At 39.3% G+C, this 20,662-nt stretch overlaps 1 protein-coding gene across 2 annotated transcripts in view; it reads right to left on the bottom strand.

Annotated features, from left to right (window-relative positions):
• Positions 1-20,662, bottom strand: part of Mme (membrane metalloendopeptidase) — an 82,117-nt gene that overhangs the window by 50,012 nt on the left and 11,443 nt on the right. The gene's annotated exons all lie outside the window — the stretch shown is intronic.

The following is a 20,662-nucleotide window of genomic DNA, read 5'->3' as shown; positions in this document are numbered from 1 at the left end:
CTATTATAGTGGGTTCATTTTATTTCTGAGTGCCCCAAGTCCTCTATCCTAAGGCCCCTGAACTTCCTGCCATTTACTACTTCAAGGAAAAAAAAATTATAGGACTACTTTGTTGTGGCCATCTGGGCCTGCAGTTAACATAGTGTCATTCTGCACTCTGGTAACTTTTAGTTACTGTTTACTTTTTCTGGGCACTGTGTCTTTCAAATTATATCTGAAAAGCTAAAGGATGCAGGACTGACTGCTAATGGATTTTTAACAGCTCAGTAAGGATCTGAAGCCTGCCATTAGTGTTTGTATCTTGCTTATAGTTCTTTAAATTTTTATTACACTTTTATTTATTTATGTGTGTGTTTACAAGTGTGCCACAGCATGGATGTAAGGAGAGAGGACAACTCATGGGAGTTGGTGCTCTCCTTCAACTGTGTGGGCCCCAGGATCAAATTCAAATGGCCAGTTTTGGGGACTGGAGCCTTTACCCACTGAGCTATCTCTGGGGTCTCCCTTCATTTCACAATTAAAATTCATGCCCAATTTGCATGTGTTTGTTAGCTGGAAGCTTGCAAGATTTTCTGAAGCCCACTCTCACATCTTTAAAAACTGGGATAAATACACAACATTAAGTATTTACAGTATGTAACAAGGCATGCACTTTTAGGTGCTTTAACTGGTAAAATATAAATTATTACATTCTGAAGATTAGAAGAGGCACAAGGCTCATCTACTTTACACTTGGAGTAGAGCAGACCCACCCCCTACAATCCGACATGCTTTCTTTCTCACAGTAGGTTCAAGGTTCAACTGTTTGTTGGTGAAAACAAAGGAGCAATTGAGAATTCATTGGTGTCAGCAGAGTATACATGCTCAAGTGAGCGTCCAAAAGTACTTCACCTCCTGAACCAATTAACTAATTACTTTAAAACTTCAAGCAATTGTGGAGCGGTGTGCATTTTTTTCAACTTGGTATAGTAAATAAGTTTTGCAGCTGAGCTTCAAGCCCCTAATTCTAAGCACCTTTTGGATGTGTTTGCTTGATGAACACCTCAAGGCCAACTCTTAAACTTCCTCTGGATTAACCCCAAATCAATCACCTCTCAACTTCCATGCTGTGGTATAAAGTACATTTTTAGCACAGACTCTTAGGATTGAGTTCTCAGATAAGACTATATCTCTTCCATCCCTTTACTAACTTTACTTCCTTAGCTTGTTTTAGATGCCTCCTTTTCTATGTTCAATATCAACCCAATTTACAATTTACATCTTCATTTTCTGATGATTAATTCATTTTGTTCTCTCTCCCTCTCTCTCTCTCTCTCTGTCTCTCTCTCTCTCTCTCTCTTTTTTTTTTTTACATACTCTGATCATCTTTTGAGCAAAGGGGTCAAGACTAGGCTGGAGAAACACAAAGAAACAGCTGACCTGAACAAGTGGGGAGCTCATGGACCCCAGTCTGATAGCTGGGAAACCAACACAGACCCCCTGAACATGGGTGTTAGTTAGGAGGACTGGGAAGTACAGAGTCTCTGATAGGGGATCAGTATTCATCCCTAATATAAAAATGAACTTTGGGAGCCCATTCCACATAGAGGGATATTCTCTCTACCTAGAGACATGGGGGAGGGCCTAGGCCCTGCTCCAAATGATATGACAGACTTTGAATATTCCCCATGGAAAACCTCACCCTTCCTGATGAACAGAAAGAGGATGGGCTGAAGGTTGGTGGGGGGAATAGAGGAGAATGGGAGGGAGAGGGAACTGGGATTGGCATGTAAAACAAGCCTGTTTCAAATTTAAATTTTAAAAAAAAAATCATAAAAATAAATAAATATTCTGTTCATCTTTTAGATTAAACACTCTACAGACCATATCACACTGGTCACAACGTTACTCAAAAATGTTCCTGGCATCTCCTTTCCCAGGTTAAATGACAAAGTCTTTAACTTGGTCTTGAGGCTATCCTCTACCCATTATCCTCTCTATATTTTATTCACCTCTGTTCTTACAAGACAGATCTACTGGGTGTGCCAGAATACCCCTATGTTCCCTAGCTGAGCCTTTGCTTCTGACCTCCTTATCCCATATCTCATATCCCTTCTCTGCTTCTTTCCAATTTCTACCTACCATTCAAGGTTTGATTCATGTCCTATTTCTTCCCAAAAAGTCTGTGACTCTGAACTATAAGCTACATCTCTTTCCAGACTCCATAAATTCACTGCCTCACACAATCTTTAGTGTTCAGATGAAGCTTCTTGGAGCTTTTCATTATGGACACTTTGTTCCCACCAATTTACTGATGTCATTAATCCTTTTGTATGACCATCAACTGATATCTACTAATGGGTGCAGTTATATACCTGATCTCAGTTCTCCTCTCCTCCCATGAGTCATCTCAGTTCCTGTTTTACTGCCTCCAAAGTCTACTCTATCTATTCCAGTCTAAGTCTTTATTCTATGTCAGGCCATGTTCTTTCCCAAGCCTTGGCCCCAGGCCCCATCCACCCTAGTCCACCCATACTCTGCAAACAGATTCATGCTCTTGAAACATTTCAGCAAGATGTTTTCCAGCCCAGGTTTCAATACTGTCTTTTACATTCATTAAAACAAACAAACAAAAGCCTAAACAAACAAAACAAAACAAAACCAAGCCAAACAAGCAAGCAAGCAACCAGCCAGCCAAAAGAACCATCCCAGGGATTCCACAGCGTATTTTAATCTGATGTAGCTAATGAAGCCTCTGTCTTCATTTTCTCCCATGAGTCATCTGCCCCAGTCAGATCAGTTTCCACTATAAAACAGCTCTGTTTTCTGCTTCTGGAACTTTGTCCTGGTTGTCCCAGCCTGCATCTTCTGCTACTGAATCTTCTAAATTTTTTCAGCTTTATGAATTGTAGGCATTTAAAAAACCCAGCTTAAGTCCTCCACCTGAACAAAAACTATCCCCACAATACCCATATCTGCTTGTGTCATACTCATCACATGGGAACATATTTGACTTCTCCAAAACTTAAACTCCAGCTCCATGAAGAAATAACTCATTCTTCAATCCTTACAGGGTCACACACTGCTGGCTCAAGATCCACCAGGAAGATTCTAGTCTTAACACAAGAGGACAAGATAAGAAAACTTAAACACTGCTGGGCAGTGTTGGTAAACACCTTCAATCCTGAGAGTCAGAGGCAGGTGGATCTCTGTAGGTTCAAGATCAGCCTGCTCTACAGAGTGCAGTCCTGGAAAGCCAGGGCTGGCAAGAGATATCACCTCAAAACAAAACAGGGGGGGAGGGGGAAGGAGAGAAGAAGAAAGGAAGAAAAGAAAAAGGACACCTAAAAATGGTAGGGAAGAAAAAAGTTTCCTTGAACTCTGAAGGAAACAAAGATATGATGGCAGGAGAAAGTGAAATCAACACCACCCCCCCCCAGTTAAGAAGACTGTCATATAAAGTGGAAACTCCACAAACCAGGAGCCTGTACACACTAACCAAAGACTTAAAACTACACTCTGAACATTTTTTTTTGAGCTTTTCTTCTTGAAAACCTAAAAGTTGATGTTGTAAACGCCACTGACATTTGGGGAACACATCTATTCATTGTCTCTCCTGGGAAGTGGGTGACTTACATGAACACCATAGGACTGCACAGTCTACTGGACACTCATAAAGAAGTGATGAACTTGCACAATGAACACTGGGAGTAGTAGGCAAGTCTTATTGCACATTTGGAATACCACATACCCCATCTGTCAAATGCTTTGAATAAAAATAATGATGTTAGTTGAAATTCTGAGCTCATGAGGATAAAAATCAGTCCCTTGAGTGTATGTGAACTTCCCACACCCCGCATAAGGGAATTGGGTTAGTATTCCCTCTCAGGCCAGCTCTCCTTGCTGGATCCTAGCATCTGTACTAGCCCAGAGAAACAGCGTTCAGAGACAAGCAGAGAGTTGGGAACAGGCAGCTTTGCTCCTCCTTCCAGTGCCTCCTGATAAATCCCATTGACCAGAGCTCACTCTGAGTGTTAGTGCTTTCAGCCACTTCAAAGAAAGTCCTGCTCTGGTGAATATTTGGGGGGCATAGGCCAAGGCAAGCCATAGGCTAGCACTTTTAAGCTGACTCTTTGATGAATCTTTCTTTAATCTCTTATCATGGGTTGATTCTCCATTTGCACCTTATCCTCTGAACCTCCACTGTGCTGACTTTCCTTTGAAGTCAGCAGTAGACATGTGGGTAGAAGGACCCCAGGAAACATGCACAATGGTCAAACTGGTTGTAATTGTCTTTCTGTGTTTCGAATTGCTGGATGTCCACCCACAGCCACACCCGTGCTCTTCAGATTTCTCATTGAACATCAGTTTCTAGATAAATAACTGTGCTTTTTTTTTTTTAAGTCAAACAAAATTATTTTACTTCAATAAGTAAACACAAGAAAGCAAAAGTATTGTTATGGAATGTTGTTCAGCAGGTTGTAAGTAGAAAAAAAAATGCTACAATGTAAAAAGCCCTATGCAAAAGCCCCAGAAGTCTAGGTGGATAGATGCTGGGGTACTTATTATAGTTATATCTATGGGGAGGGGTGTAAGTGTGTTTAATTTTGTATTATTTGCTTATCTTTATTTCCCAATTTGTATTAGAGGAATATGCATTCATTACCCTTGCTATAAAGAAAAAAGTCAATTTTTAAAATAGTCACATAAAGACAAGCAAAGTAATCTTCCATTAATAATGAGCTTATTTCTTATAAATGACAATTCTGAATGTTCTGGGCTGATAAATGACACACCATTTTTTCTCTAACTAATCTTCTCATAACATTCTCCCAACTTATTTGACTCTGGGAATTTAAAAACAAGCTCAGCTAGCATCTGGGGAAGTCATTAATTACTGTATTCATTACTGAGGGTGTATTGTATGGGTATGACTTGGAGATAGAATATAAGCTAGGGAAACATTTTGGCCTTTAAGTCAGAGAGACTTGCTTTGAATTCCTAAGTTCTGTGGCTGTTTAGTTGCACATGATTAAGTAATTTTCATAAGACCAGCAGAAAGTGAATGTTAGAAGCATAATGCTTGCTTCTTGTTGTGTTTAAGTCTGTGTACAGGCTACTCATGTAATGACCCAGAAGTTTGGGGCATGTGACTAGCAGAGTCTCCCATGTGTTTGTCTTCTACTACATCCCAACTACGTTCTCTTTTGTCTTTGCTTTGCCCTTCTCTTCACTCTTCTAGGCTACCCTCCATTCACAGATTCCCTCCTTGCAGGAGAAAGGCAGGGCAGAGGGTCAGGGACTGGAGCATCAGTTTGGAGTATTTAATGTAAGCAGCATGGGAGCTAACAGGAATGGAATGTGGGTCAATGGAACACAGAGGAGCAAAGATCTGTCTGACCAATGTTTAAAGCACACTGGGTTACGGAGATCCCAAAAATCTGAGCAGAAAGTTTTAGGAGCAGTACTTTCCAACCCTGACAGAAAGACTTTGACACAACAATTACATCAGATTGGGGGGTGATTGCATAATTTTTAAGGTATTTTTACTGGTTCTAATATGCAGCAGATTAAACAAGTGATAAACAGAGAAACAGGGGCCAGAAGATTGAGTGTCAGAAAATAAAGAGGTCTTGTGTTTCTCAGCTCAGATATATTTCCTCTTCAAGTGCAAAACCCCTCATAGGACAACTCATAGGGTAACTTCTGCTTAGTTTATAGGAACCTTACCTGTGCTCATGCCTGAGGTCTCTCCAAAGCCTTCATACATTTAGTACACTGACTTAAGCCCCCACAAGTCCTACCCAGACACTACCTACTATTCAGTTTCCCCTGGGTGTTCAGGCTGTATGGCAAGAAAGTGTCTTTTTCTGGCCTTCCATTTTCTCTCCTTGTTCAGGAGATGAACTCAATGGCCAAGTGCTAGTGTAGTGAGTTTGAAAATCAGGATTGTAACTCAAATATCACATAAAAGCCAGGGGCAATCATTGGTCTATCTTTGAATGCTAATAGTTCCATGTCACATGATCTCCTCTTTCCTATCTATTCCCCGCTGTCCAACAATACCAATAGCGCACTCATTAAAAAATAGGACCTGGGGTTGGGCGGTGGTAGCACATGCCTTTAATCCCAGCACTGGAGAAACAGAGGCAGATGGAACTCTCTGAGTTTGAGGCCAGCCTCATCTATAAAGTTAGTTCCAGGACAGCCAGGGCTGTTAAACAGAGAAACCCTACCCCCCAAAACAAAAAACAAAAAACAAACAAGAAAACAAACAAAAAACAAACAAACAACAACAATAATGAATTTGGGGCATTAGAAATAGCAAATATTTTAATGTTCATATGAGAATATTTCCTAGATGTCAGTTTTCTGGTCCTGTATGTATACTAACATTAATAACAACTCCTGGGGCAAAGTGTTCATGAAACAAAGGAAGTCTGAAATCAGTATGATTGTCATAGCAGCAAGTGAACACAGCACACAGCACTGTAGTACTCCCTCATAGACTTCATTTTTTTAAAAACCTGATTCCTACTTAGCAGGTCATCAATGTTTTCCAAAAAGAATGAAGTATAAATTCTTGGTAATTTCAAAGCAAGTATAGGTGAGTCTTATTATTGATGGGCTCTCTGATGTATAAAGCCAATACTGAACTTGTGTAGGCCTTAGAGAAAATAGTCAATACACTGACCCAAACCTAAAGTTGTGTGTTTCTGTTTAAGGATCTCACTGAGAATATGCCATTGATCTCTTACATGGCATTAACAGCCCTCACAAATTACCCTTGGTTACAATCTTCTTGTTTGGCTCAGTGAGTACAGGTGTGAATAGACATTCAAACACTCTTCTCTTTTCCACATGTCTAGGAATCTCTGCAAAAGAGCCTGGGATGTTGATTTGGGGGTTAAAAGTAAATTTTAGTGGCAAGGCAAATTATCAAACACAGGGTTCAAAAACAATGAGGGTATTTGGATTTTGTTTGTTTGTTTTTGAAGCATCTATGAAAATCAACAAAATGGGCAAAACAAAAACAAACATATTAGAATATACAACATTTATTTCTCAATTACTATTCAATTTAAAAACTGTTCTGACAGGGCTGGAGAGATGGCTCAGCTGTTATGAGCACCAATTGATCATCTAGAGGACCTGGGTTCAATTTCCAGCACCCACATGGCAGCTCACAACTGTCTGGAACTACAGTTACAGTAGACTCAGCATCCTTACACAGACACATACAGGAAAGCAATCACCAATGCACATAAAATAAAAATAAATAAATACCTTTCTGTCATTGTGAATTAGATTAAGTAATCAGGTATCTGTTTATAACAGGTGCACCAAATAGATAGCCCTCTCTAGTCTGTAGCTAAATTTCTCCATTGACTTTTCTTGTTCTGCATTGAAAAGGGGTTTAGGGAATTGCACAGGAACAAAAATGTGTTCAGCCTGTTCTTTCCAAATTTCTCTAAGCCTTCTGATACCAGGTTCCAAATAACATTTTGACTTTAACATCCTAAAATAACTGAATATTCTGAAAGTATCCAAAGGAGGTCAGAGATATGTTAGGACAGCTAGCAGCAGATGCTTCCTGCAAAGACCTTAGGCCACTCATTTGTGACTACATTAACAGACACTACGCCTGATATTACTTATCTGATAACTTCAGTTCATTAAAAAACAAATCTCCTTTGACAATATTCGAAGGTAATGGCAACTTCAATCCTCCTCTTCCACCCTCTGCCCTTATCCCTCAACTAATGTAAAGGCACAGCTATAAGAATTAGAAAGAATACAGGGAACACAGGGAAATGCAAAGTGATCACCATTCAGAAGGCAGCAATATGCAAACTAGAATCTGGGGGACCATTCCTGAAAAGAAAATGACCCTAATGTTAATAAAAATCAAACAGCTTTTATTACAAACATTCTTGATTCCTTCACAAGAAACTCTGCATTTTTTTTTTTTTTTTATGAATACAATCCCTGCTTCCAAATTGCTCTTGTGTTGTGTTGACTGACGAAAAATGGGGCGTGGTGGGACTGAATTAATCTGCACACTCAATTCAAGCACTCTTATGGATCACTGTTCATGCTCTAGCCCAAGCAATGCAATGCTAAGACCTACAGTTGCTTCACTGGTCAGCACAGAAAAAAATCATCACTGGAGGCTGGAGATGCTGTAGACTAGTTGGTATAGTGCTTACCCAGAATGCCCATGGTCCTGGGATCAATACCCAGTTCCAGTGTGCTGGCTCTTTCCTGCAATCTCAGAACACACAGGCAAAACATGAGGAATAGAAGTTCAAGTTCACCCTCAGCTGCACAGCAAGTTCAAGGACAGCTTGGGATGCACAAGACTCTGAGAAAGAAAGATAGACAATGGCCACTTCAAACTCATGGGAGCTCCCTGGAAAGCTTTTGTACACAGTGGAATTACTCCGTACATCTGTGCTCTCAATAAAGAGATCTATTTTTGGTGGCCTGGCTTGCAGAGTAATTACTTTATAACTGAATTTCACATACAGACGTTCCTGATTTACAATAGGTGTGCATCCTGATAAGCTTTTCAGACATGGAAAATATAATTAAGTAGCAAACACATTTAATACACTCCTGCTACTTAGCATCGTAGCTGAGTAACACTGGAACTTAAGAGTGTCAGAGCCATGATCACATGGCTGCCTGGGAACTCATTGTTGATGGTCAGCATTTTAGGAAAGTGTCATTCAGACTACCACTAATCCGAGAAAACACCAAAATTCACAGTGTAATTTCCCAGATGCATATTCCTTTTATATCACCACAAAAGAAAGAGAAAAGTAAGCCAAAGGCCCAAAGTTAGAACTCTTCTGCAGACACTGGCTAATTCACATAGGTTGCATATTGTTACTAAAGGGACAGGACTTGGTTTCACTCAGTGTTGGAAGGCTTGGCAGAACAGCTCAGGGCATACCATGGTGAAGCAGAAGCCAAGAGAATGGAATGGGCTCTCTTGGCTCTGGGAACGTAGCCCATGTGATGAAGGAGTCTACATTCTAGGCAGGTCTTCCCCAGTTACTCCTCACTGGAAACATCTAACATACACCCAGAGGTGTGCCTCAACCTCCCCAGTAATTCTAAACTCAGTGAAGTTGATGACAAAGACTAATTATATCAATATGTCTATGAACACATACACATACTCACATGAACATACACACAGGCACAAGCTTATACATAGTGAACCTGGAATCTATTCACCATCAGACTCAACTAAGAGAAGAGAAATTAGAGGAACTTCAAAGACATTTAAATGTAATCATCATAATAACAAACAGAAGTCAACATTCAAGAAGCACTTAATTTCATGGTAAGTATGTTTGTAAATACTTTGAAGTTTGTTTTCATTTATGTTTTTATGGTAAATGTATTTTTGTTGTTGTTTTGAGATATAAACATTCTAAATAAATTAGTTGTATGACAGATCACACCACTAGTAAATGGAAAAGTGGATTAGACTCACCTAGGACCCACAGCCTATATTCAAATATTGGTTATTATGCTAATTCTAAAGTAGTCCTGCACAGTATGGCTATATGCCTAAGGCCACTGAGATGAATTGAGATGGCTGTCAGTTTAATTGGAAGCTAATGTTTTCCATATGCCACTATTCTGCCATAAGTCCAGGTAACACTAAAGAATCTCAAGAGCCTTATAAAGGGAGGAAGAAAATCCAAACCATGGAAGCAAGCATTATCTAGCAAGCATTATCTTCTTAGACACTTAAACAAGTTCAATTTCTCCTAATATGCATGTAGTTAGATATAGTTTTTCACCTCATTTGGCCCTGGATTTCAGAATCTTCTATTTTAATGGTCCTACAATGTCAATCTGTAATTGGTTGTCCCCAAATAAGAGAAATTCTTCAGGCTTATCTCATAGTCCATTTCAATGTATGGCTCACAGCCAAGAGAAGGCCAGCAGTAATTTCCCTCTAGGGATTCCTTCAAAATTCACAACCAAAACATATGCTAATAATAAAGGAAAGCAGTGTAATGTTATAACAGTTAACTTAAAGTGCCATGAGTCTAAAAATAGTTCTTTTCTTTTTCAGGTGTAATTTGCATTTTGAATGCTAAAAGACTGCTGACAAAAAGCTGTTAAGGATAATACTGTGATTTAAATAATATATCACTTAAAATAAATTATCAAGTTTGCTGTTGCTTATAATGATAATGAATAATAATGTTCTTTTTTAAAAAACTAAGGCTATAAAAGGTCAGGAAAAGGCTGCACTGTTCCCTTGGTAACACTATGGGTATATCCCAAGCTCCTAGACCCACCCATGTTTCTCCTGTTTAAACAGGTAATTCAGAATCATGTGTCAGACAAAGACGACCAACAGACTTCAGTGACATGCAATTACAGAGAGGTGCTCAAAGCAGTCTGCTCTTGCTTCAGCCTTTGCTAGGGAGTGGTACAAAAAGAGGTCAAACCAGGTCAGGATGCCTCTGGAATGCTGTCAAATGGTAAAGTGGCTCTTCCCTAGTGAGCACTATTAAACCGCGTGTCTATTAATAAGCCAAGAACTGGGATGATATAAGACTGTTTAGCTCTACACATTCATATTTTTAATAAGTAAATAGTCCTTTTCTATTATAGAAGGCCCAGAGGATTATGCTAAATGATTTGCTTTCTCCAAAAGGTTTTGTCCTCAGGAATAGGCAGACTCTGAAACTTCCCACTATATTTTCAGCAAAATTTTTGAGTACCACCACTGACCCAATACTAGCTGGGACTGAGTAAACCTTGGTGGGTACACAGATGCAATCTCCAAGCTCAGAGAACTGTAGACTTCCATCTGAAATAAGAAGATTTTCTTTATATTGCATAGAAGTGAACTCTAATACACTGTAATTCTCTGACCTACTTATTGCTCAACTGCCATGAAATTTCCTACTTATATGTCCTTTAACGTTAGTTGTTTGCAATGTGCTCCTGGAAACAAGATAGATGCTCATGTATACGAATGAGGAATTTGAACTGGCATTTTATGAGGGAGGCAGACAGTGATAGAGGACTGTGGTTGGTGAAAACAGCCAGACTTAGCTACATAATGGTATCCCAAGTTTGAACTCAGGGATTAAAAGAGAGCAGAAATAACACAGAGGATTCATGGGCAGAGAAAACTGGAGCTGGAGAGGGAAAACTAGGCTGCCTGAGACTTTGGTCCCAAAACCTGGTAGGTCTTCTCCAAGTATAAGCTTAGCTGAAAACTCTCCCAACAACAGGACAACTGTGGGAACAGAGACTTGCTTGAGTACAGAAATTGCTTCCTCACTGACCCAAGTCTAGCTTAGGAGGGAGAATTAGCAAGGTATATGAAATGACAGGGAGGAGAGGTGGCCACTAGCAAAGGACATGCACCAGCTAGAAATGGGCTAAACCTTGGTACCTTCACAGGTAGTATGGAACTAAGAAACCTGACTTCCATAGCCAGGACAACAGCAGACTGAGAACACCTTTTCACTGCACAGCTTGTGTTTTAGGTGCCCTGACAAATCACCTAGCAGAATCCAATGGCTTGGGACTTCAAGATGAGGCACCAGAGAACATGTTCATATATTCCACTAATTTCTAATAACTGTATGCTATGGACATTGTTAGTTGCTGGAAACATGATGAAGAATAAGGCCAAAATTATTAAACTTACATTTTAGTGAGGCACAATCAACACACTGTACAACTGGCACCTCTAAGGGAACTATGCAGAATACTCTGGGACTGAAGAGAACCTCTGCCATGATAGCTAAGAAATAACTCAGAATGCATCTTAAGGTGACCTAAGTAATATAAAAGCAATGATAATTGTAAGAAGACTCAGAACAAAGGTTTGAATTCCATCACCCTGTGCAATAAAAACTGGTCCACTGGGGATACTCTAGAAAGATCCTTAGTTCTCAGTTAACTTACAGTAAATTGTCTTCATTTGTTGTTTGTAAACTAAAATCCACACATAAATAAAATATGTCAAATAGAAAATGACTTGCTAAAATGCTCATTTAGTTGAGTAGGAACTATCTGAAAATTTTGAACTTTTAATCATAGTTAGATTTTTGTTTATTAAATAAAGCAAAATGGATTCCTCCCTTCTTTAAGATTTTAAAATTCATAGATGTAGTGGCAGTTAGCTGAGGGGCTGGCAAGACCTTGGCTTTCTGTGTTGAAGTGCATATAAAAACTGTTCCTTCCAATGAAGGAACATTTGTCCACATTAAATGTTTGTCATTTCTATACAAATGGGGCTTGGGTGGAGATTGCATTAGACCAGCCCCATGAGGTGAGATGGTACACTCTTTTGGACAAATTATAAGTGATCAGTCCTGGAGAAAGCTCCCCACTGAGAGCAGCAGAAAGATGCAGGCCAGGAGTGAGGGGAGAGCAGCTGGAAAGAATTGACAACCAGTAGCAGTTATGGGGCCCTAAGGAGGCTGATTGCAGGTTAGGAGGTGAGGAGCAGCTAATTCAGTTGCTCAGGCCAGAAAAGAGGCAGAAATTCACAGGCCAGAACTGGGGAATGAGGCAGAAGTGAAATCCTCAAGGGACCAGGCTGAAAACCAAGGATGGGAGCAGGGGTCAAAGGCAGATCAGCAGTCCAAGGATGACTGGACATGGAGCCACTGAGTCACTGACCTTGGTCCCAGTGAGTGCCAGGCTGCAATGAGGCTGAATCTGCCCTTAGGTCTCATATGGAACTTTGCCATGATGTCAGCTTTCCAAATCTCCCCACTTCTGTTCGATGCCTTTTTGTTATTACCCTAGCTAGTATGTAGTACACAGAGTTTCACAACAGTTACTTTGCAAATGGATAAGTTTATTTAGCTGCTTTCAAGATTTAGCTTGTGTCACTTGTTTTTTAACACATTATCAGAGTCCTGTTTCAGACTATTGCGTTTCCCAAAATTCACAGCTGTGTTCACAACTAAGTGTATATTACATTATTAGAGTAAATGAAATATGATTAAAATAGATTTCTCTGTCACAAATATTGCTATTATGATTCTGGGATTTCAGTTAACAGACTTGTTAATTGTGCTATACATGTATTTTGGAATAATAGTTCATTTAGTTTCAGAATAGCAAAAGTATCAAAAGCATCCAAATTTCATCTAAATAAATTCATTATACCAGAAAATTAAGCCAAAGAACTTAATAGATCTTGGGGGAAATATCTGTAAGTAGTGACTTGATCATCAATCCGATTTTAAGTTTTTGGCAATTTGAGAGAAAATTCAGTAAGAATTCCTGGCAGACGGTACTGGCGTACACCTTTAATCCCAGCATTTGGGAGGCAGAGGCAGGAGGATCTCTGTGAGTTCTAGGCCAGCCTGGTCTACAGAGTGAGTTCCAGAACAGGCTCCAAAACTACAAAGAGTGTCTTAAAAAGCAAAAACAAACAAACAAAAGAATTCAGTTTGCTCTAGCTAGAGGAAAAATTTTGAATCAGGGCTTTGTACTATTCTACACAGTGGAAATCTGGTCTGAGGAGTAAGACTCACTAGCTACTTAGAAGTGGAATAAATGACAGCAAGTTCTTAGAGGTACCAAGGACTGAGATACCCCAGTGGAATGTTCTGACAGCTGCATATGTCACCTAGGGAATGAAAGGCACCTAGGGATATAACTTCTCTGACCAGCCCATGACCCACACACTCTGTTGCAAGCCACACCACAATGATCAATAGAGGAGGCAGTAGAGGAAGACAGGCATCTAGATAGCCAGGTAAGGGAAAATAAGATGACACACAGATGGATTCTGGACCCCTAGAGTAGGTAGAAAGACTGCATCCCCACCATGCCAGGGACACGTGCATATAGCAGGCTCTGTACCCTTATCTAGACAAGTGATGCCTCTAAGGGACAAGAGGCCATTGATCTTCTTCATCTTCTTTTTATACATTTTACTTTTTTCTATTTTCCTTTTAATTAAAATTTTTATTTCTCTTACTTTATCCTTCGCCATATGTGTGTGTGATATAAAATTTTATTCTATTTCTTTTTCTCTTTCTTACACTTTTATAGTTCACTTATCTAATATCTAATTGTGTAGGCCAGCTTTGTCCTGCACTTTTTTAATCTTTCTTTTTGCTTTCTTTTTGAGACAGGTGCTCCAATGGGGTATAGGAGGGCTTGAGCTTGTGGTCTCCCTGCCTCAGCCTCTTGAGTACAAGGATTGGCTGAGGTTGTCTGATGTGTTTCTATCTCTTTCTCTTCTTATTCTAACTTTGGCTGGAGCTGCCCCACTTAATTCTTTCTTTACTGTTCCCATATCTATTTACTTCTGTCTCCTCTATTTTTCTTTATTGCTCTAAAACCAATTGCTAGCCTCACTATGCCTTTTTAGCCTTTGAGGGCTGGCTCTTTGAAATGGGAGGCCTGGTATGTACTGTATTAATATTGTTCTTTTGTTCTCTCAAAATTTTGGGGTTGAAGAGAGTGATTGACTTCAGTTGATAACTACAAGGCTATCCATTATCTGCGGTTGCTTCTGTGTTTAATATTCTATTTTCATGGACTAACAGAATTAACTTGTGAAGATGGTTATACCACCAAAAGAGTTAGATTCAATGTAATGCCTATCAAAATTAATGGTATTCATCCCAGAAATAGAAAAAAAATCTTTGAACAGTCCAAACAATCAAGCAAAATAAACAATGCCACAGGTTTATCAGTGTCACTAAAACCTAACTCACTTTGTACAGAAGAGCCACAGTAATAAAATCATCGTAGTGTTATCATAGAGACAGACATATGGACTAATGGAAGGGAACAGACCACCTGGAAACAAACACACACAGCTGCAGTCACCTAATTGTAGACAAAGGTGCTAAAAATGTAGGCTGGAAAGAAAGACACTTCAACAAATGGTTCTAGGAACACTGGGCCTCCACATGTAAAAGAATGAAACGAGCTACACTGTGTCTCACACTACACAAGTTAGTTCACAGTGGGTCAAAGACTTTAATGTAAGACCTGCAGTTCTGAAGTTGTTAGAGGAAAATACTATGATAAGACACAGGCAATGACTTTCTAGAAAGAAATTTAGTAGCTCAAGAAATAATTCAAAGAATTTACAAATAGAATTATGTGAATCAAGAAAGTATCTGTCTGACAAAGTAAACAACTGAGTGGAGACAATTTACAACATAGGGGAAAAGCCTTCTCCAAGCACACATCTGACAGAGACTGATGTTTTAAAATATAAAGAACTCAACTACATATATACATGTACATATATATGTACAACTACATATATATACATGTATATGTTTATATGTATATGATATAAATATGTTTCTGACAGATTGATATCTGAATACATAAAGACTTAATAATATGATAAAAAATTAAATAATAATAGTGGCATTGAAAAAAATTGGACAGACAGTATCACCCTACATGTGGAGTGGGGGGGGGGGAATGGGATGGGAGGGTGGAAGGTGGAAGAGAGGGAGGGATGAAGAGGGAACTGGGATCGATATGTAAAATAAGAAACACAAATAAATAAATAAACAGAAAAAAAGTAAAGTACAAATGGCCAATGAACATATAAAATCCTTTTGTCATAGCCATCGAGGAAATCCAGTTGGAAACGACATTGAGATTCCATTCCTTCCTCACAGGAGGATGAAGATGCAGGAGAAAGAATTCTTATCCAGTGCTGGTGGGGACGTAAATCAGCACAGATACAATGGCAATTATCATGAATGTTCCTCAATATACTAAAAACAGAAGTAACATAATACAGCTATGCCAACCCTGCAAATGTATTGCTAGGAATCTAAATAAGCACTCAGCATTGACACCTGCACACCCATGTTTGCTGTAGCACCATTCTCAATAGCCGATACAGAATCAGCTAGCTTTTTGTCAACAAATGCCTGGATAAAGAAACACAATGGGGTTTTACTCAGCTTCAAAGAAGGAAATGATGGTGTTTGCTGGTGGTTACCTGATAGTTCATTTCAGCTAGGCTTCCTGATCCTCTAGCCAGCACAGTGACTCTCACCCCCTTATTACCATCACAGATAAGATACTGTGATTATGCTTCTGCGTTGAGGAATGGGGGTGGGGGAGAGGGCAGCTCGACTTGTGACATGCAACAGTTGTTTGATTTTTAAATTTTGAAGAAAGATCATACCTCTGAGAAATGTTTAAACAAACACTTTAAGAACTTTCTGATTGATTTTGAGCTTTTATCTAGAGTAGAGAAAGACAAATTTAAATGAATCATTAATAATTCTATTATCACAGAGTATCATAACAATATGCCAGGCAGGAGGTCTTCCAGCATGCTCCCTGAACATGCTGTTTATGTTTTTGAGTGATATGATCACCTGTGGCAGCACGTGAACCAAACCCCTAATCTGTATGAAGAGATCATGTGGCACCTCCCATGATTCTCATACCTTAGTCTTAATCAGCAATGCTTCTCTCCCTTCAGAGAGGTTGCTCCCACAAACCCACCACTGGACAGAAAAGAAGGGCTTGGCTTGTGACAGAAAATACAATTAGAACAGCATTTCTGAAGTCAGTTTCTCCTAGGAAGTGTGAGGGTATGAAGTTCTAAGGCTGCTCCCAGAAGTCTCTTTCTAGCTCTCCAAGCAAAATGGCCTTGCTTGGAGCCCTCTTTCTTGTGTTCTCTCTGTGCAGTAGTACTCAGTGTTGTCAGCAGGCCAAACCAGTCTTCATTATCACTGTGCCAAAGCTGTGTCTGCACTCTCCACAGCTCTTACTACGGCTTCCGCCATTCAATCATCTCAGCCTCACCTACTTTATCTGTCATCTTCTGACTCTCCAGACAGTCATTTCTGCTTATTAAAGGCTTTGGCACCATCCTCACAGTCTCCTCTTCCACACCTGTCTTTGCAGGTGGCATCAGGGATCTGCTAGGAACTTCTTTGCTTTCTGAACACCCCCGATTATCATCTTTACATTAGTTTATTTTCACAGCTCCCTGATGTGATTGTCAGCCTTTTCCAGGGGTCTGCTCACTTTACATTCACTACAGCCCACTTCTGAGAGAAGATATGGCCTTATTATGTATGAAATTGTAAAGTAGTGACTGTTCAGTTTCCTGTGCATCTAGCTCCATGTATGCAGTCATTCAGGACAGCATGGACTCCAATACCCAGTGATAGAGGAAGGCAGAAGAAGAGGAGACCCCTCTGTCTAAGGGGACTGCTGGCTGCATTCCCCCATAATCTTTTACTTGCCTCCATCTTCTACCACAATTCTCGTCTTTGTTCTCTCTGCTTTAGTATTATCTTAGTCTGGCTCTCAGCTTCCTTAATCCCAATGGCACTCTAACTTTGACATCTGCTTTTTCATTGCTTGCATGACCTCTTACCTGGATGGCTGTCTCTCAACCTTTCTGATTACTCAATTCTCAGTCTCTTTTGAAAGAGTTTTTTTTTTTTTTTTTTTTTTTTTTCCCTCATTTCCAAATATATTGCTTTATACAATACCATTCTGGGCTCTCTTCTCATCTCCTTCCTGGGGCTCTCAACTGTGTTTACATGGGCTAATGACTTTATCTTCACCCGAAGTTCTACTACAGGAACCAATTATAAGTACCTTAAATTTAAATGGCCTCCAGGTGAATTCCTGCCTACACTCTGCCCCACCTATTAATTAGCTCTTCCTAGAGTAACCTGACTTGGTGGATGGCTTCACCTACCATTTTTCTCCTACCAGTGTTCCAAGCCAAAAGCCTGCATGAATTTTTCTTCACTTCTTTTTTACCACATGTTTCTCTGAGCACAATATTTAATGAATTCTATGAAACAGTGAACAAACATACCCAACTTGATGCACCTCAAATAGTGTAACCTCAAAACTAGGCAACCATAATCCTCATGCAGATAAGTACAGGAGGCATGGTTTCTGCCATCAGCTATCCTTTGCTATAACAAAATATACACAAATCCCTCAGCAACAAGACCATTATCACATACATCATTTAAAACTTACTGTTCTCCGATTTCCCACTGCTGAGACAGGAGTCCCAAATACTTTAACACAGACTACACAATACAGCTGATGTTCACACACTAGCCAATGCCAACATTCAACATTTGGCCCCAATCTCTCATCTTCATATACATCCTCTATAACTTCACTCTTTTTTGGCACATCAGCCTTGTCAAGTTCTCCCTAATACTCTTCTGTGATGCAGTCCTCCAGACAACCTTTGAGTTCACTGTGTTTGTGTTTCTACTGTCACAACTCTTATTTAAAAATGGTTTTGTTTGATTTTGAATAAAAATATTTAAATGCCACACTTGTAATTTTTCTGAAATATGACATTAAATGAAATATACCTGAGCTTATACCCATGGTGTACCTGCCTGGAAGATGAGAGTATGGAATGGGCTGACATTTGTCTTTGTTTTTTGCATGTAAAATTAGGCCTTTTTAATTCCAGTTTTGTAGATAAGGAAAACGAAATGCAGCAAGCTTAAAATGACTTAATTAAGATCACATACAGTAACACAGGATGTGGCCAAAACTTACACCCCAGCTCTCTGATGATAGAAGCTTCTTAGTGGAAAAACAACCAGGAAGCTTTCAAATGATTGTGCTTTAATTATTCATGACATTTGCATCTCTTTTAAAATGAAATTTTCATTGTCTCCGCACATATCTCTTACTGGAATTGATTCTTTTCATCTGATTATTAATTGGCATGATTCCTAAACTATGTATCAACAAATAATCAAAGTGGGTGTCCTAGTTTGATTTCTGTTGCTGTAATAAAACACTGTGACCAAAACTAACTTGGAGAAGAAAGACCTTATTTAGCTTACAGGTTACAGCTCATCATGGAGGGAAGCCAGGGCAGGAGCTCAAAGAAGAGACCTGGAGGCAAGAACTAAAGCAGGTGCTATGAAGGAAGGCTGTTCCCTGGCTTGATTTTCTGGGCTTCCTCAGTTATGTTTCTTAAACAGCCCATGCCTACCTGCCCATTATTGGCTAGGCCCTTTCGTAACAATCAGCTATCAAGAAAATACCCTACAGCCAAAACCACAGGCCAATCTGATGGGAGAAGTTCCTCAATTAGATCCCATCCTCCTATGAAGGTCTAGATTTGTATTCAATTGACAGAACTATGACAGTAGTGTTAAAGATATGTTAAATAAATTCTTATTTGTTTGATGAGAAAGGAAAGTAAGGGATAAGAAAAATGCCAAAGATTCCAGTTAATACAAAGAAGCTTGTAATTGCAGGTTATACAAGTCTGGCTGTCTTCTGGCATTCAAGCTGAAAATGGGCCTTTTGCGTCATACATAAACCAGTTCCTATCTCCCAAGGATGATCCTTTGTAGCCAGATCACTGGTGGATGCTCTATGTAGTCCTACAAGTCTAGTGTGCATCAGATTGCTGAAACAGTCACATATCTCTGTAAGTCAAATCTCAGGAGATGACAACTATGCATCCAGTGTCCCATCCTGAAATAAATTTAATTCCCTAGTTGACTTCCCTAGAGACTTCTCATTAATACAATCCTAATACAATCAGACATTTAAGGATGGACTCATTACAAGGGACACATCTTTAGGTGATTTCTGAAGACACTGGACAGCATTTTCACACAAACTAAGATGGCTATGACGTTACAAAGCAATGCAGTCCTACAGCAGGGATGTGAATTTATGCTGTGTGTGTGCTCCATAATTAATCAAAGCACCACAATTCTGCTGGCCAAGCAGCAGGAGTCACTCAAGCTATACTTTCCAGTTAATCTTTTGTAGTGAAAACTTGGTAGTTAATCTTGTGAGCCAATTGTCACAATAAATCCTTATTAAATATGCATTTCTCTCTCGCATTTGGAGAAAGCATTTATTCTCTTTCTGGAGAAGTCTTCTCGAAGGTGTGGTGAAAGAATATTTTAAAAGAGAGAGAATATAAGGGTCTAGATTTCAACCAGTCCAAGAATAGAATAAAAATACCAGCATTCCCATCTCTTCTCCTTTGCTAAATGGTCTTAAAGAATGACAACTTTCAGGACTTAAGGAGATATGTGTCTTCTTCTTATGATTCTTTTAAACTTCTCTCAAATAATATATCAATTAATCACCTTGAGTTGCACAAAATGGTTGGTAAGGAGCACTAGACTACCATTACCTATACAAGACCAAGCAGGGCCCTTCCTTCAACAGCACATGAATCTTTCAGTGTCTCTCACTCTTTCTAGGTGTTTGTAAACAAGGACCCTTATAATACTATTGACCACAGTTTACATTAGCATCTTTACAAAAACATAATTTTCAAAGCTTTGAAACTGATATTTTAAGTCTAAAGAAGCCTACTAGGCACTATTAAACCTCACACAATAAATGGTTAACTTAACTTACCTATATTTTCCATCCCTTGACCATACATAAAAAAAAAATTATCGAACACTAGAGTTTCACTTTTTTATGGAAGACAAGTGTGTGTGTGTGTGTGTGTGTGTATGTGTGTGTGTGTGTGTGTGTGTGTGTGTGTGTGTGTGTGTGTGTAAGAGAGAGCAGGATAGAGATAATTTGATCCCTTTCTTGCAAAGGATTTAATTAGTGTTATGACTGGACACATTTTAAGGAAGCATAACCTCAAAATTGCTGTCAGTTCTGTGTCAAGGAAGTCCCTGGAAAT

The sequence above is a fragment of the Phodopus roborovskii genome, unplaced genomic scaffold, assembly GCF_943737965.1.
Source record: "Phodopus roborovskii unplaced genomic scaffold, PHOROB, whole genome shotgun sequence".
NCBI classification, from domain to species: domain Eukaryota; kingdom Metazoa; phylum Chordata; class Mammalia; order Rodentia; family Cricetidae; genus Phodopus; species Phodopus roborovskii.
This window is presented reverse-complemented; position numbering and strand designations above follow the sequence as displayed.